The 14,123-nt window shown below is 33.8% G+C and overlaps 1 long non-coding RNA gene across 13 annotated transcripts; it reads left to right on the top strand.

Annotated features, from left to right (window-relative positions):
• The first annotated feature begins 8,820 nt into the window (after positions 1–8,820).
• LOC130713132 (uncharacterized) lies at positions 8,821–13,641 on the top strand. 13 transcript variants are annotated; one of them, XR_009010912.1, is made up of 9 exons: positions 8,821–9,131; positions 9,194–9,252; positions 9,444–10,180; positions 10,545–10,709; positions 11,057–11,158; positions 11,589–11,701; positions 11,960–12,047; positions 12,815–13,110; positions 13,333–13,641. It is a non-coding gene; the product is annotated as an uncharacterized LOC130713132 (long non-coding RNA). The 13 variants fall into 13 exon arrangements; XR_009010909.1 differs by having other exon boundaries at positions 9,178–9,252; XR_009010908.1 differs by having other exon boundaries at positions 8,822–9,131; positions 9,473–10,180.
• The last annotated feature ends 482 nt before the right edge of the window (positions 13,642–14,123 follow it).

Below are 14,123 nucleotides of genomic sequence, written 5' to 3'. Positions count from 1 at the left end.
TATCTATCTATAAACTATATAAAGAGAGAGTTTTTACAGCCTTGAGGGTAAAATAGACATTTAACAAATTAATGCACATAAATGAAAATTTCTCCATGGGCATATATGTAATTTAGAGGGTAAATCGTTGTCAAAAAAAATTAGAGGGCAACTCAATTATAACCATTGATTACTACTTCTAATTGTAACCGTTGGATATTTTTTAGTGAAAGGGAAAGCGAAAGGGTCTCTGTCAGCAAAGCGTAACGGTTAAACCTCAAAACTTCCTTTTCTAAAGGTAAGCGAATGCGAGGAGGAAGAGAATTAGAGAACTATATGAGAGAGGGAAGATGGAAGCAAGTTCAGAGGGAGACCACAATCCAAAATGCTTTTCAGAGAAAACCTAAAAATGCTTTATCTTTTGTGGCCCAAATTCGAGAGGGAAGACGCGAGATTCAGAGGATGAGACCCGAGCGAAAGGAAGAGAACTTGGTGGTCTAGGAGCGAGTTCGACGGTGGGATCGATACCATGCCTGAATGCGATATCGATGGCGCACCTGGCGACACTGCGACAGAGTTGAAGCAGCGGCTGCAACACGGCCCCGTCCTCCCCAACCTCCGCAGACCCAAACAAATCAAAGTCTTCTTCATTTGTGATTACACCTCTCTCTCTCTGCTTAGGGGATTTATGAAATCGGTGTCTACAGAATTTTACCGCTCATGGATTTGCCTGTGGCCATAGAGGAAGAACTTGAAGGTAACCTACAAAGTTATCTACTTCTTTCTTTGGTTTTGATTGATATCTTACCTTTTAAAGCTGAATGATGAAAGTGAAATAGATCGATTAACCTTGAGGTTGATGACGCAGTGAATGTTGAAGCTTTCATCAATAAAGCATCATTCTTGGCTAGCATGAAGTACTGAGTTTTAAGTACAAGGTCTGTTATTCCATGTATTTTTTGTTATTTATATGATTTTCTTCTCTTTATTTTCCTTTGTTTGCATTTGTAGTAGTATTTATGTATTGGATCACTTTCTTTTGTTCTTCACATATCCGGTGCTTCATTCTTCTGTTTGTGCTTCTCTGGGAATTTTCAGAAATCTCCAACTAAAAATCAAGTGAGTACAACTTTTTTATTTGCAGTACATATTTTGTCCTTCTTCCCTCACCGTGTTTGTTGTTCTTCCCTGTGTGTATTGTCCTTCACTACTATTGTGTCTGAAATTGCAGCCCTTTGCTGCTGTACAAATTACAATTCTGCAAGTGTTTCTCCTCTTTTTGTACTCTTTTTCTTTGACTTAATTGCATGCAAATGTTGGTGCTCTTATTCTACTTCCATATATCTAAATTGAACCCTTTAACCTTATTCTACAGCTTCGCTTTAACCTCTTTTTTTTCTTTTCTTCTAAACTGAAATCATATAACTATTATGTCATGCTATTTTTCATTTAACTATTTCTAACTTTTGAGAAATGGTGAGAGCTTTGCTATTGCTAACTAACACTGCACTTGCAACTACTATTCTTAGCAAGTACAAATAAACGATGCAAAATCTGGATCCATTCATCCTCTCCACTCCATGTATCGCTTTGGCTTCCATCATCTGTCTCGGCCTTCCTATTTTGATTCGTTCCAGCCACTCCGTTGTTGCTCTTGATGCTACAGAATCGTTTTTCTTCTTCCATTCATCTTAACACTGACCATGGAGGTGAGATATTTCCCTGACGGTTCTGCTCTTAATTAAAACCCATTTGATTTGCATATACAGAGGCAATTTCATTCCTATTACGGAAATCCCTTTAGATTGTGGTTTTCGATCTTCCTTTCTTCTGAACACTGTTACAGACGAAAAGTCTTTCACATAAACCATCCGAGCTTGCATAGATGTGTTGGCATGAAGAGAAAAGCATGTCATGACGGTAACCGTTGGGTTTTCTTTAGCAAATTTGTGCAGTATACTTTGAAGTTATTTCAATGGCAAAATCAGTATACTTTTCTTTAATTTTAAGGTCAATATCTTATGTTAGATAATCATTTTGAATGATAATTTGATCAGGCCATTTGCAAGGAGTATAATCAAGAAGTTAGAGCTGCAATATAAGTAGGAGAGCTGCATGGGACTTGCTCAAATCATAATGCCAGGAAATGGATTCAGTTTTATCTACAATGAACAGATTAAACAATGCAATTTCTATTGGAGACATAGATGGCAAGGTTAGGTTTTTTATTTTTTTTACAGCTATGCCATTACACATGAAAGTTATCTACTAAATATAATGATGCTATTCATTTTTTATCTATATATATATATATATTTATATTTATATATTGTTATTACCCTATTGAGAGAAATGAAGGCCGGAAAAATTGTTTGGGGAGTTTTTAGTTAGGGGATAGTTTAGAAGGTTTTCTTTTCTTATATATTAAAATGCTTGAGAGCTTTATCTTATTCTGATTGCTATTTGGTGTCTTTAAATTTAATTGTTTGAAAAGGGGTAAACAAGTGAAAGCGTTCGAACAGTAATGTCTATTTACTTTATGCATGTTTGCACTTGCTGATTTAATAGAAATGGTTTGTTCATAAACGTGTTAGTTGTCCTTCTCTACTTTCTTCCTATGCTCCCCACATCCTTTTCCATGCTATTTTTTGGTATTCATTGTTTTCTTGGGTATTCATTGCTTTTTGTGGCCATTTGATTCTTTTATGTGGAGTTCTGGTGTTTTTTCAACTCTCATTTAGGGATATCAATGATTTATATGGGTCCTTTGCTAATACTTCACATGTATAGGGAAGCTGCTCAAATGCTATTAATGATCAACGTGTGGAATATCTGTGAGACATTGAAATGGATGATAAAAAAACATCAGTTACCAAATTAAATTGTCTTCAATAATGATACAAAATTCAACACAATAAAGTGTCTTAAATAAATTTAAAGATGTCATGTGGATACTACAAAAACATGAGTTACAAAGTTTTATTGTCTTCAAAAGTTATATAGCAGTTATAGAATTTGAACCGTTTAATATGGAATTTAAATACGACTTTAAAGTGGATAATAATGATAAAAAAAAATTGACCAAAACAAAGTGTATTGAATAAATATACACCTTTTTTTAATATTTTGTGTTTTAAGCAATATGTTCTCTTTTTTGTCGCATTTCTTCTATTTTAGTCCAGCCACACAGAATTGTGTCTTGCTTATCTTTTGATTTTCTACTACCTCTGATTAAATTCGATTCCAATTACCCCTTGGATTTTGAAAGAAGTACTTGAGTCATAAAGAAAGGTAAAGATTAATCTCTCTTTGTCAATCTCTCTATCTATCTTCCATGTATATGTTGTCTAAGATCATTTATCTCATTCGTAGGTCTGATTGGTTAGTACTAAAATTTAACATCACCCTCAAAGTACCTCTTTTATATGAACCTGCCATAGAAAGCTTATAAACCCTCTTTATGGCATTACATTGAGGACAACATCTTAATCTTATCTTAAATATTTATAAAAGAAAATTTTCTGAATGGTGTCTTATAATTAGGACGGAGGGAGTAATCAGTGAGGGATCAAATCTTAATTGTGTACCTTTCAATCTTAGCTGTGTGTTTCTATTGTCTTTCCTTTCAGTTCAATATAACCCTGACACTTCCTAAATTCTTAATCCCCTTCCACCTTCCCAAACACTTCATCTTTATCGTCTCTCCACCAGCCACAATCTTTTTCTTTCCAAGACCATTAATAACTTCTTGCTCTTCCTCTTTTCACAAACCTGAATAATACAACTGTCAGTCTCACATAGCTGTTGTTTTAGTGATTTATGTTTTTTTTTGTTGGACTCATGTGTTCCTTTGCATTTCAGGTTTATGTTTGTAATTTAGATCTTAATGTCAAGGAGGAGGAGCTTAAGCAATCATTTTTGCTATTTGGGGATGTTGTGTCTATAAAACTTCATGCCGGGCAATCATTTGTGCTATTTGGGGATGTTGTGTCTATAGAACTTCATGCTGGCAATGTATATAGTTTTGCTCAATTTAGGACTAGGTTTTCTGTTTTTATTTCCTCCCTTAATTTTTAATGCATAAATCTTTATGGGGTTGCTCTATTGTTTTTGAAACTAAATGGACATGGTTTTGCTCAACTTGATATGCTTTTAGTTACATCATTTGGTTTGAAATTTCTGAAAATTGCCATTGCCAGAGTTAACCGGCAAAGTTAGCCTCTTATCAAAATTATGTTTACATTGCTTTGGCTTTTCAAATGTGTTCTTTTTAATTGACATATAATTTGTCTTTCGTTTTTAGGTTCTCCTCTGAATTGATGTTGCAGCTTCAATAAAGACAATATCATTTTCAATTACAGTGGAGGCTGAGTACATGGACGAACATGGTGGTAATTCACAGGATGCTTGGGAGGATGTAGGTCCAGATGAACTTTCATACTAGCATTGGAGGGAAGTAGTTGAAACTGAAAGCAGAGGTCATCTAACTGATACTAATACCTGTTTGCCTTCAGTCAAGTACAAAATTGGGAAAGATCAACATGGAAGCAATGAATCATGACAGTGGTGAGTCCTTGACAGATCTTTCCTGCAATCATCTTTCCTGTTTGCAGTACTGAGGTATCTGCTCCTGGGAGCAACTTATAGGAGAATTCTATAGTTCTTCCACTTCCTTCGCTTCAAATTGAAGAAAAGTTGTGCAAGTTGGGAGCTATACCCTTATTTTAGTAGCATTGCTTTGTCGGTGTGATAATCATTGTGCATCACTAAATCAAGCTCCTGCGTTTTAAATGTAACTTTAACTTTGGATTCAGCTCTCTAAGGTTGTCTCTTTTTTATTTTTTAAATGGAATGACTGGCATTAGTGGCCAGTTTTTAACGGTTATTGTGGTTGTTCAACTTTCTTTCCTCAGCTTAATTAAGCAAGTCTTGCGTCCATTTAAATTCCAAAGAATTAGTTCCCTGAGTACTACTTTCTTTATGTATAATTTTCTTTTGAACAACGGATCCATGTTTTTTTTTCAGAAAAAAAGAGATAGTTAAAATAGGGAAAAATAAAGGTTTAGGAAGAGGTAAATTTAAAGACAAAGGTACTGAAGTTTGTACTACAAATCTGTTGAAGCCCTTATCACAGGTAGGAAAGACATTTTGCTTTCCAAAGAAGTCATTTAGACAAGTAAGCTAGGCCAACAGGAGTACAGGACCATTAAAGACCTATAACATGAACTGTCTATGTAATTATTCCTGGGTGCAAATTTAAGAGACCAACATTCTTAATTATAAGGCTACGTCGAAATTCATATGCTTTCTAATCTTAGACCAGATTTCATTATTATGCTTATAACATAAATCTGAAGCCATCTCTTTTTGCAATTGTTTTCCTCTACCATATACCACAGTTTTGTGAATACCCAATATTGCACCAGATTTTGTAAAAGTGAGCTCCATATGCGCATTAAGATTGTACGGTACAATCTGTACCCAATGCTATTGTTCGTCGGTACAAAAGAGAAATACAATAATAGTAAATCAATATTTCTTTTACCAAATTGCATAAAGGGACATAAGTTAAAAAATAAATGGGCTTCAATAAAATATTGAATGTGAATCTTCAAGTTTCAATTTATGATTAATAAATGTAATAAATTATGAAAAGTTAATGTTTTTTTGGTGTTTGACAAGTTTTTAACATGTTTGAGATACGTTGGTGGTCCGATTAAGGATAGAATAAATAAGATATATAAAAGTGTTCAATAATTTTGAATTATAAGAATCTTTATTAAGAACAATTTAAATTAATAATTTTAAAAATAATAGTAGCATGAGACTATTAAATTTGAATATGAAAATATAAATTAAATATAAACAAACATACAATTAATACAAAAACAAATAAATATAATTATTACGCTTCCAGCATACAAACTAAAATACATTTATCGTAAAAAAACATAAACTGTAACTAAAATAAGTTTTATTAGTTAATTCATATACTTTTTTTTTATAAAAGTAACAAAAATAACACATTTAAAAATTTTACGCTAAAAATAAAAATGAATATCCTCCGTGCATCCCACGGGTCACAATACTAGCTGAAAAAGTGTGAAATAATACGCTCTCAGTTTTATTCTCAATGAAATAATGCCGATTGCAAAAAAAAAACCTAGCGCATAAATGTTACTTCAACTAGCTGAAATAAACTAATCAACAGACACAAAAATAATATTAATCTACCATTTAAAATAACAAGTCAAAAGATAAAAAAAAACAAAAAAAAAAACAAATACAAACATTTAATAAAAAGAACAGATTTAACAAAAAAAAACATACAAAGCCCAAAAATGAATATCCCCGTGCATCGCACGGGTAAAAAGTACTAGTTTTTTATACAAAAATGCATTCATGATATATAGGTCTAAAATCTATATGGATTTTTTTTTCCGAAAGGAAATACTTTCATTCATTTAGAAGAAATAAGTTGAAAAACAATCATTTCTCAATTGGACAAAGAATGCCAAAAATTGACATAAAACATATGGATGACACCCAATTAAACAAAGAATCTTCACAATTGAACAAAGAAAGCAAAAATAAAAAAAAAGAAATGGATGCCACCTTACAATAAATACCTGTTAAAAATTATCCAATGATAATTCAGATGTTAAATGGTGATATGAATGAATAATTGAGCCGCTAGAAACCAATTTGTCAGGTGTGGACAACCCCTTGAGGATGTTTACAAAAGCTTCTCTTAGCCATATGCTGAATTCTTCAAGAAAAATTAAGAGGAAATGAATATATCCGCACTAATGCATTATAGAGTGGATCTGCAACAAAAATTGACTTCAGATAAAAAGATACAATTTAAGGAAAAGAAAGACTCAAAATTTGATCACTCAATACATACCTCTTGAATTGGTTTTGAACCGAGAAGAACAGATATAAAAAAGTAAATCATATAAAAATGAAATTGATAAACATGAGTTTCCCTTATTTTATAGGCTCGAAACATTAAAAATATCAAGGTTTCAACCAAATTCAAGTCGTTGTTCATGAAATCCTGACATCTTACATCCTTACAAAAATCTAAAGAAAAAAATAAAGAACAAAACAGAACATGAACATTAAGTGGAAACCCCTTTGATGTTTTGTACAGGGATTTACAAAACTTGAAACCTAAAACATATGCTAGTTGAGTTCTGATATGCAGTCATTGCTGGAAGCCCTGTATACTTTAAACAACTCTACAGCTCAAAATGTGGATGAGGTTGAAAAGATGCAGACAAATCAAACAGATGAAGAGTATTTATACATGGAAATAAACCATGAAGAATGTGAAAAGTTTTAACAATTCTCTTCCTCAATCCAATTATTGAATATTTTTCATTTTAGAATAAATTGAAATTATGAAGAGGAGTTTTGGAAATTGAAAAGTCATAAAATCATTAAATTAGAAAAGTTGTAACAATTAAAATAGTGAAAAATCAATACATTGTTAACTCATAAAGTGTTCTCAAGGCATAGAAGAAACTGACGGAAGATGAAATGTTGCAATGGAATGGACGGCTGTGATTGCATCTTTAGAAATTAATGTGTATTTTTACTTAAATGCCCATGTAAACAATTAGATTATAGTGTAATAACTATTGAATGACAAAGTTGCCCTCAAGATTGCAAAAACTCTCCCTTTATATATAGTATAGATGTTATACATAGACACCACATACATCACAGTTTTCTCTTTATACCTCCTATAATCATATCATATATCAAAAATAATAATATTATACTCGTGACTTGAATCTTGATTCTTTGTGTCTCCAATGAAATGAATCCACATCAATTTAGTACCCATGTAAGTTTGTAATTGTCTAATCCATTAACACTAGGTATATTTATCAATTGACATGCAATATTGAATTGGTGTGACGAGTGAGACAATATATACATCACTTATCTCTCTTCTTTTGCTTTCTCTATCATTTAATTTAGGTGTAGTTGACTGCCTACTAAATATTTTCATTTAGGTCATAAGTACCACAGACAAGCAAGCCTACAAGATTTTCAAATCCTTCATCCCTTTGCAAAATACCTCAATTGTAGGGTCCTCAAAAGGGTGGTTGATCCTCAGATCCGTTCAAAATTTCTTCATCCTCAACCTCTTCTCGAACCTTCGCCTTGACCTCCCTCATATTACAACGATGCCGTGTTTGCTATGCTCCAACGGTGATGGTTGCTTTGGCATGCACACACCCTTAGCTTTCACAATTTCCATGTGTCCCAACATGAACCCCACCATGGTTGCAGTGGTAACTTACAAGGGCGACATTAGGTGGTGCAAGGTGGGAGACACTACATGGAAAGGTTATCACACAACTGATAAGTTCTACTCCAACGTGGCTTTTCATGATAACAAGCTTTATGCTGTTGAACGAGGTGGTTTGAAGGTGAACATGTTCAAGTATGATGAGGGGGTGCTCGTTCAGGTTGGTCAAGAATTTTGAATATTTCATTTAATGATTGTACTAAGTAATAATATATGTGTGTTGAAAACAAATATAAGGCTGAAATTACTTTATTTAAGAATAATATCCTTAGAAATACATTTCATTTAAGTATCTATCTATCTATCTATAAACTATATAAAGGAAAAGTTTTTGCAGTTTGGAGGGTAATTGTGTAATTCAATAAATGATTGAACGTGAATGATAATTTATGTATGGGCAATTTGGTAAATCTCAATATAATTAGTTGGGGATTTAATCTTGGCCGTCCATCAACTTCAATCTTGGCCATCTGTTTGCCTTGAGAATTTCGCTGGAAGTTATCACACTGTTTGCCGTTTTCGTTTCCACGTCTTCTGAATTTCTAAAGGCGTCGTGCGTTTTCGTTTCTCCCTTTAAAGTTTTCTTCAACCACCCAATCCTCATTCCTCAATCAAGTAAGAACTGTTTCAGTCCAATCTTACGCCACCAAATCTCGCTTCCACCACCCACCCAGTCCCACTGAATCCGCCGCCAAACCCACCTTCCACCTCCATCAAACTCAAACTCGCGACACCGTTCCTTCTTCTTCAGCCGAGCAACCGCTACACTGCTTCCTCTTTTTCAGCCAAACCACCCTCCCTGTCCTTCGACCAAATCCATCTTCAGGTAACTACTGACTTCGATTGAACCTGTTTTATCTGGATTTTCATAGGATTATTGTGTTTCAGTTCTTCTATATGGGGTTTGGAAATCTAATCAATTTTCGCTCAAGCTCATGCTTTCACAGGTAATTATTCCATCTTTCCTCATGTCGTTTCAATTTGTTATTGCCATTGATATATAAATAAGGTAGCAGTGGTGGTTTTCCACTCCTCTGCAATTTCCTATTCAATGTGTAGTACAAAAGAGAAGCTGCAGTGGCCATGGCTGCACCTCTGCAATTTACTATTTAACTTCTTCCTTCTTTCCATTTCACAGTTCTATGCCATTTGTTCTTTCCATTTCAGGCGGTGATGAGTGACGACCTTTGGAAGCGTTATCTTCTTCGACATTGGTATAAACCCTTAGTTATATGCCTTATTTCTGCATTTTGATTGCTGATTTCGTATTGCAGTGACTGATGGAGAGAAAGTGGAGTAATGAGGGTTTGGTGGTTCTTGAACATTGGGGTTTGATTATTGGTTGTTTAAGTGAGGAACAGAACAAGTGATAGTGGCAGGTTTGGTGGTGAGAAGGGGCTTGCCATGGAGGGGAAAAGAAAGGAAAGGAGTTTGACAATCTCACCTCATTCAACTCTCCGTCTTATCCCATCAAGGAGTTTTGTTCAAGTTCATGCTTCCACCTCTTTTAATTGCGTCGCCCATTTTTCCCTTTATGGCCTCCGTTTTCCACCTCCTTCTCAGATAGAGAGCTCGATCGGTTGTCAAAGGAGACACCTTCGCAGCCGTTTAGCACTCAGCAGCGTGAAGGAGATGGATCCAAGGGATCTCTTCCGACAGCGGAGTGACCAGGTTATTCCCGATTTCGCCGTTTCTGCTTTAATTCCGGCTCTACGCTGCACTGATTTCGCCCAACATATATGCTTGAACAGGTTTTGTTTGATTGTTTGGTGTCTGATAGTTTCTGGGGGCAGGATTGGATCCTCTTTTTATATAGACTGAATTTGATTTGAATCAATTTCCTTCTTGGCAGATTTGCTGCTTCACTAATCTGTGGTAAGGGTTTCTTCTCGAATTTTCTGTTTTACAGATTCTTGGTTTGATTTTTTTGGGTTTCGTTTTTTATTTCTCCCCTTAATGTAATTATCGCTTGATGGGGTAATCAGTTGGATTTGTTTTATTATCCATGATGGCTGCCATAGCTCAGATTAATTTTTTGGTCTCCAGGTATATTCAACTTCACAAAGCTGTAAAGTGTATAAGGATATATAAAGACTATAAACTGTATCATGTTTTCATGCTTTTCAACCTTCTATCTTTTAAGTTCCTCTATTTTGTGGGCTTATGATACCCAATCTTTTAATTCCCTCATACTACATGGGATTCAGGGAAATTGACAAAGATGACTTTCTTTTTGCAGTTATGTTGAACCACTCTGCTACAAATGATGAACACAATGGATAGGATTGTTGAGGATCCCTTTCATTATAGCAGCACTTCACTTTTGAAGGCTAAGGAAATAGAAGTAATTCAAACATGTATTCAGAATGAAAGGAAACAACAAGGGAGCAAGAGTTTTTGCCAGGTTGATTATATTTTTAGCAGCATTATCATGGTTGTAGTACATGTATGTAATTTTTAGCAGATTAAGTCTGGCACTGTTGTTGTATATATTGAAATCATTTCTTTATTATAAGAAGAAATCTCCAACTAATCTCCAATTGTTTTTCCCTTTGAGATCACTTAATGGTTCTTATTTTGGGTCCAATTGATAATCACACACGGGACTTTTTAATATGTAAGAGAAAAGCTTCCAGATCACTGTTTGGTTGCTCAAATTTTTAAGCTACTACTAATTCTTCTCAACTTAATATGTTTGCTTGCTAAGTTTTTTTAATTTAATTTGGCATTTCTTGAACTTCTTTTTATCAGTTGTTTCAAGCATTGTCCATACCCAGATGAAAAGCATTGAAAAGAGTTGTAATATGTGCTGGATTAGAGCCTTTGCAAGTGAAGTTTTGGTTTCAAAAAAGAGTATGCTTACTAATTCCCTTCATTCCTAAATCGTCCATATGCCTTAGTGTACATTGTTATTGTTATAAATACATTATCAGTAGTAGTTTTATGTACCTATTCTTTTGTTTTCTATGCAGAGATCTGTCACATGACATGTACCTGTTCATAGTTTCTTAAGATGCACTAATAAAATTTATTTGCGCTCACGGATTTACAACTCTTCAGTTTCTTTTTCATTTCTCTCAGTATTGAATCCTTATAATTTTTCTTTTTCATGGATCTTATTCTTTAGAAGCAAACATCAATACTTCATTTTTATAATATTCCTTAATTGTGTTTATAGCTACATTTGTTTATTTCTGATATGCCTTTTGGTTAAATTGGTAAGTTATTAGTGGAGGCATGTTGTTTGGGGATTGAGGTTTCACTCTTTTTTTATGAACTGCAGATTTGGTTCAAGCACAGCCTCTACAGCCAAGTTGAGTGAATTCTTGAATGTACCCTCCTTTCCTTCCAGAGGTCTAAATGAGTGCCTATGTATGGCTTGGTTTTACTCACAAGGTTAGTTAGCATCTCTTTTATTTGGTTATTTGTTATTTAAGTAAGATTTTTTTAAAAGTTTACCCTTTTCACATGATTTCAATGGTGGATAATGTCTACAATTTTAATTTATTTGATAATTCAATGCTCAAACTCATCCTATAACTGAGTGAAAATCTGATGGATGAGTCAATGCATCTATGCTTTTTTTTCTTTCTTTTTTTGTTTCCATTTCAGATTAGTTTACCATATGTCTAATTTTTGTGCTTAATTTTGTAGGATGCTGATTTGTGTCTTTCCCTTTTGGGTTAAAGAGAAGCGTGGTTCCTTCGAGCTTCCATGACTAAGATCTTGCACCACTGAATAGGTAACTGATTTGGAGATATTTTCCATTAACTTTGAAAATTAATTGAAACAATAGTATTCGTGAGTGGATTCATTAGTTTAAAGAAGGAATCATTGAAAAATATATTATGTTGAGTTCGGAACACAATCCACAGAGAATACAAATGGTCAATAATCTATTATTGAAAAATAGCAAAGTAGGCAAAATAAGTGAAAGCACATAGTTTTGATGAGGCTTTCTCCTTGGCCGTTCTTTTACCACATCTTTCTAGCAGTTTGAGACTTTTTGTCCACATGAGAGGATTGTTCTCATGACTTTTATTCTTCATTATCTATATAAATATTCAGTTGCTTCTCAAAAAAAAAAAAGAATGAAAGTTTTAATTGGTTGTTGAATATAGTCCGCACACACATTGATGCTTATAATGACATAAATTAGTGGTTACATATTATAGATTAATATCAGTTATAGAATTCCACCTGATAAAGAAACATAAACTTCCAAAATAAAGTGTCTTCAAGAAATATATTGCAGTTAGAAGATGAATGGATATATTAAAGATATGTTTCAAAAAATAAAAGAATATCTATAATCTATCTATAATCTATCTATCTATCTATAATCTATCTATAATCTATCTATATCTATAATATATATAAAAGAGAAGTTTTTGCAGACTTAAGGGTAAAAGTGTAGTTCAATAGATCATTGAACATAAGGAAGAAATTCGTGCACCCAATCAGTCACGAATTGTGAATAAGGAAGAACCGATGCTTATGTTGTTGCAGGAATGGAACCTTTTCGATTCGATGGTGTGTTCTTCTTACATTGCTACAAAGGTGAGGACTTGGAGCGACAATGGGATGAAGAAGCTGAAGCTAATGCTTGCGAGGATGAGTTTCTGAATCAAGTTTCATTGCAGCGAGTTGATTCTCAGCTCCTCTAATGTGATGACTTCTCTCACCTCTGGTGAATGGCTCGATTACATATTTGTCACCTCGCAATCTTCTCCGTCGTTGTATTTGTGAGGCGGTGTGCCTGTGATGAATCAACGAGGCTTGATGAGCTCGAGGGCGATCTTCAGGTAACTGACTTTGATTGAACCTGTTTTATTTGGATTTTCATAGGATTATTTTGTGTTTCAGTTCTTCTCTCTGGGGTTTGGAAATCTAATCAATTTTTGTTCAAGTTCATGCTTTAAAAAAATCGACTTTTTCGTTTCTTTCATGAGTTTTTCTCTTGCATTGATTGATAACCAATGATTTTCATTTTGTAACTAATTAATTAATTTTCATGCATGTTGCAGATACCTTCAGATGTAGAAAACCAATGCTTTCAAGAGTGCACCTTTTTTCTTGGTGAGTCTGTTGCTCAGTCCCTCGCATGCTGTGGCTGCTTTGAGCTGTGAAGATTGCAAATTAGAAAGAGTGTGGCTTCTCAGCTTGCTCATCAAAAAGTGGTTGTGGTTGGGTAGCTTTACTTCTCTAGCTTAAAGTGGACTTCCTTTCCCTTTTGTCTTTGATGTAGAACCACTTTGCAAAGTATTTGAATGGTTTGAGATATGTTTTTCTTCTTTACAATGATGGCACTCATGAATGAGGGATGTTTATTTTTATGCATTGGCTGCAGTAGCTAAGGTAAAGTTGTAACAGTTAAATCTGCGTTGAAGTGTCTTTCAGAGTCAGTTAGAAAGTAAACTATCTTTAAGATTCAATTACAAGGTTTAATGTTATTAGACTTTTAAAAAAATTTTACAAGGTTTAATGTTATTAGTCTTTATTAGGAGTCATTCAGCAAAAACTTCCATTTCATGAGTTACATTTTAGCCCATACTAAAAGCCAATATGTCACACTCATTCATGATAATAAAAGTCATGGTGAATTCTCTTCCTTAATAAGACACCAATCAACTTAATGGCATTAAATTAAATTAAGTTACATAGTATGAATTCATATCATTTAGGATATAAAGAAGTTATCAGATTAAGATCATTTATGATGGAATACCTATTCAAGGTTGCTAATAAGGACACAAAATTAATTTAGTGAAAAAGCTCTAGCACTACAACGGTTTAATTTGAATATAAATCTTTAAGA

This window comes from Lotus japonicus, chromosome 1 (assembly GCF_012489685.1).
Source record: "Lotus japonicus ecotype B-129 chromosome 1, LjGifu_v1.2".
Lineage (NCBI taxonomy): Eukaryota > Viridiplantae > Streptophyta > Magnoliopsida > Fabales > Fabaceae > Lotus > Lotus japonicus.
This window is presented reverse-complemented; position numbering and strand designations above follow the sequence as displayed.